This window comes from Phoenix dactylifera, unplaced genomic scaffold (genome assembly GCF_009389715.1).
Source record: "Phoenix dactylifera cultivar Barhee BC4 unplaced genomic scaffold, palm_55x_up_171113_PBpolish2nd_filt_p 000605F, whole genome shotgun sequence".
Taxonomy (NCBI): Eukaryota; Viridiplantae; Streptophyta; class Magnoliopsida; order Arecales; family Arecaceae; genus Phoenix; species Phoenix dactylifera.
This window is the reverse complement of record NW_024068001.1, coordinates 1-4523: the sequence shown is the minus strand read 5'-3', so window position 1 is coordinate 4523 and position 4523 is coordinate 1. Positions and strand designations below refer to the sequence as shown.

The 4523-nt window shown below is 38.0% G+C and overlaps 1 long non-coding RNA gene across 1 annotated transcript; it reads right to left on the bottom strand.

Moving 5' to 3' along the window:
* Positions 1-712: 712 nt before the first annotated feature.
* On the bottom strand, positions 713-2666 carry LOC120106678. Its single transcript, XR_005508761.1, has 2 exons — positions 2581-2666; positions 713-1389 (listed from the first exon to the last, which is right to left on the bottom strand). It is a non-coding gene; the product is annotated as an uncharacterized LOC120106678 (long non-coding RNA).
* Between the last annotated feature and the right edge of the window lie 1857 nt (positions 2667-4523).

Genomic DNA, 4523 nt, shown 5'->3' with positions numbered 1-4523 from the left:
TGGTCCAACATGGGGCTGAAGTGAGTTTTTCCATACTCCCACTTACATCAAACCAAACGGATCCTTGGTTAATGAGAGCTCTACTTAAATATTCTTACTTTCACAAGAGGAATCAAATTCTTGCAGCATTTTTCTTTTTTCTGAGGAAAAGAGGAGGAATTAACTTTTTGTGATGCAATTTGGAGACAACAATGATAATGTATTTGTTTGTCATTGTAGGTGCAATTACTAGTGAACCAGCAGTTAGATGATAAGTGCGTTCTCCAAAGAACCAACAGGGGCTACTTGATATATAGATGTGATGCGATTTCAACATTTGCTCCACAAAGAGGACATTCGGATTTCGCTGCATAGCCTTTTCTCCTCACTAGTGCGTAGTCTGTACTTCAAAGCAAGCCAAAGAAAGCCTTCGCTTTCTGAGGAGCCATTGCTTTCCAAATTGCTTGGTAGAAAAGAGAGAGGAGGCCTCCATTGTTGATGAACTTGTAAAGAGAATGAACTGAAAAGTTGCCATGTTTGGTTCATTTTCTGTGAATGGGCCTCAGAGCTTGAAGTTCCATTGTCAATAGGCTGCAACAGTGGCATTTCTTCTCATAGATCCTGGGTACAGGTCATCAAAAAGTGATGCCAATGGGATGGAATCAATCCAACAATCCTCCCAAAATGGATGCTATTCCCGTTCCTCGATTTGAAGGAGGTGCAATTCAGAGTGTTCCTATTCATGGCACTTCATAATCAATATGGTTTAACCATCAAGGTTCAATTCCAGTGTTTTCGCAAGTTTTTCCAAGACTTTTCCAACTATTTTTATCCCACATTTGCATACAAAGCACACCGCTAAACAACTATTATTGGTGAATCAAGGTTTTGCTGTCCACATCCATGGTCGGCTGACATAATTAAAATAACATATCCTCAATCATTATTTGAGTTCATCCACCAAAACAAACCATTATTTTGCATCTCCATCTTTTGGCCTTGCACCATTAGCTTTACCTTTTAGCTATCTTTAACTTTACCAGCCAAGCTCCTTCCTCCTCCTGGACCATGTGGTCTCCACTCCAGAGCTGCTGCTTTGTGGTAAAGAAATCTCCTTGCTGATTGGGACTTTGGAAGTTTGTGTAGATGTTGGAACTTGGAACCACCACCCTTTGGAAAAAAGACATGAACCCTTTCCAAGCCAAAGCACAGATATAAGTGCTATGCTTCTTTATCGAAGGATGCGCATGTTTAGAGAATCTCATAGGCACTACAAAGGCATTTGGTTCCCATGCCCAAGGGGAGCATTCCCAATGCCCCCTTTTTGCCATCTCTTAACACTTGTCTTTGTATTGTTCTTGGAGCCTTGTGATCTCCTCTCAGCCAAACAAGTCGCACATTCAAAATATTCTACAACATCATAAAACATTTCTCAATTAGGAGCACTCAGATAAAGGAGTAGAAAAAACAAACATTACCACCAGTTGAAATCTGTGATGTTTTGACTAACAACATATAAATCTATGAAATTCTCAACACATAAGCACAGTTATAAGATTTTCTAGGCTTCAGGAAAAAACACGTTTGTCATTCTTTAAGCCTCATCTGCAATAATTAAATTGCTTCCAAGTTTTTTGGAGGTTTGAAGTCATCAACATTTGTTGAATTTTACATGCCTTATCGAGGAGACATTAATGAATGACTGATAGATTTTTTTTTTTTTGTCAGCATTTGCTTTCCATGCTTTATCCTGTAACTTGAAATATATAAATAAACTATTTGACTTACAGTTTTTACTTCTTTAATTTTAGTTTTACTCTTTTTAGATAAATTTTAAATTTGATGATTGTTTTAGTTATCATTCTTAATCTAAATCACTCTCAAGTACTAAAAACTATCCTTCTAAGCGACTTGATGCTTCAGTCATGTCCTATTTAGAGACTAGGCCTTAAATGGCCAATCAACAACCAAATAAAAGACATCTTTGAACTTGAAGAAAAGTCAGAATGAATGACTTTTAAGAGCTTTCATGGCCATATCGAATATATTTGACGAATAGTGAAGCAGATTTTATTCGCACATCATTGCTCTAAACTCAATCGAACTCTTTGACTAAGTCGCAAATGCCTTTTCCTCTGCTTCATGCCAAAAACTAAGGATTCATTGGGCTAGGCATAAGAAAATCAAGGATTCAGCAACTCAGTGGTCCGGACAGTCTATTTGATCAAGCTAGGTTTCATCTATAGGATTGACAGGAATAAGATCTTCGACTGGTAGCTATGGCCCGCTCCTATCAAATCAGTTGACAGGAATGCTTCATACTGTTATAAAGTGGAAGATGTACACATATTGCAAATCATCACCCCCCCGCATCAAAATATTTGGTGGGAAAGCTAGCTTTATAATGATACTTCCTTTTAAGAAATTTTTCCAATTCACCTCCCAGTGGTTTACCAAAAATATTCTCACAAAAACAACCCATATATGAACTTATGAAAGAAAGTATTCTACCAGCAGATTGCTGAATTTTCATGAGGTCAATGTGACCGGAAATGTAGTCAGTAAAATGAATTTAAACTCATTAAGAATATGAAGTCTTACCTCTTTGAGAGAAAAAAAGCAGGTACATAGAGCCAGATCAAAACTGTTGGAAATCTGTCTCAGCATTAAACATCTGATTTCTGGGCCTGTAAATGTCAAGAAAATATATAATCAAACCAGACAATGTTCAATTTGTCATAGTAGTTTATTATACAGTAAAGAGGAAAAAAGAACGCCAATGTTATAAAAAAAAAAAGAAATGCTCTGTGTATCTGATAATATTGCTCACCGTGATTTAATGTAGTATTATGGAGGGTGGCCAACAAATCAAGTCTCTCAGCACTTTAGAAATTGGCCATTCATGAGAGGACAGCAAGGAGACCTTTAACGAAGTTCAATGAACTCTCTCCCATGTTCCATTTTATAAGGAAAAGTGATTGGAATCTTAGAGCTTTATGTGATGGATAAAAGCATCCAGGTGGCACACCACAAGGAGATGTCGCCACCTCCAAGTGTGCCATGTGGCATCCTCCAAACCCTAACAATGCAATATTAGATTTGAAGATCTGCCATAAGAGAGAGGGAGGGAGGGAGAGGATTCCACCCATGAATTATTGATTGGAATGGATTCTTGGCCTCTAAGCAAATAAGGAAGAGAGGATATTTGGACTCCCCAAATAAATTTGTTTATTTGCTCAAGAGGCTTGCAAACTCTTAAAGCAAACTACCCAAGAGCTGGTGGCTTTCTCATTTAAAATCAATACAAAGCAAAAGCATGAGAGCCATTGTAGTGATGCCTTTTGAGCTGCACTAGATATATGATGATGTCCTAATTTTATGCATGCATAAAGAAAATATTGGATCACTAAGCCTGAAAAAATAACCCAGGACGACACTCCCCCTAAAATTCAAATTACCGATCGATTGTCAACAATTTAATAATGACAAAACTCTTAAGATATTAAAGAGCATAAATATGCTCCACAACATGCAGGAAAAAAAACTACCTTCAGAGGTTAAACAAGACGCAAGTTGACTTTACAACTTCGACCAAATATCAATGCTGACGGATCTTTTGCCATGTTCAAGTACACATCTTAAAGTCAGTTATGCATATATAGCTAAATGTAGACTTTGCTTTTTCCTCTAAGTGGGAATAAACTAACATCTCCATTGTATGACCTTTTAACAAGTTAGCATAAAGTAAAATAACAGCAGTCTCATATGCAAAAATGATTTGCCAACAAGAACTCCAAAAAAGGAAGGAAACAGCTGATGTACTTAAGTGTCCCTGCTGAAAGCTCCATGACGTTAATGAGACACAGCAAGTAGTTGGCTTTGACAGTCAAGCATGAATAGTCTTATTGCAAAATTCAAGATCCCTTCCTACAGGAAGGAATTAGTTTTGAAAAGAGACACATGGGACTGACACTCTCAATTCAACAGTCAAAGCCAGTTCTAAAAATCTGGCAAAAAATCAACGGTTTGCCCCTTAGTCAAGTTAAAAACTAGACAGCCTTGCTCTACGAGGCTCCACTAACTATAGAAGTGCATAAAGTTACATATAAAAAATTCAAATATTTAAAAAGGGAGGGGGGAGGGGGGGAAGCAAGAATGATTGCTTCTCTTTCTCTAGTAGCGGCACCATGAATTTCTTTTGAGAGGCCAAAGCAACAGATGAACATAAGTAATTTAAAAATTGATCTTAGAGACCAAGTATTTTGATTTGACATGTTGGATCACAACAGTCAAAGCACCAATCGTGAATGCACTTAAAGCATAGTCTCTTGAGAGTATAAACCAGACACAGCAGAGGGCGGCTATTAAATTGCCTTGTTCCTGGAGAAAGGGATAGCATGGCCACTGCGGCCCCCAGCCTATGGGAAGGGCCCCGGAGGGTGCTTGCATGGTAGAGATGACAACCTTACTGATGTGTAAAGACTGGCCAACAAGTTATTCCTTCTCCAATGAACTACTATATGAAGGTCACCCCCAACCTCAAG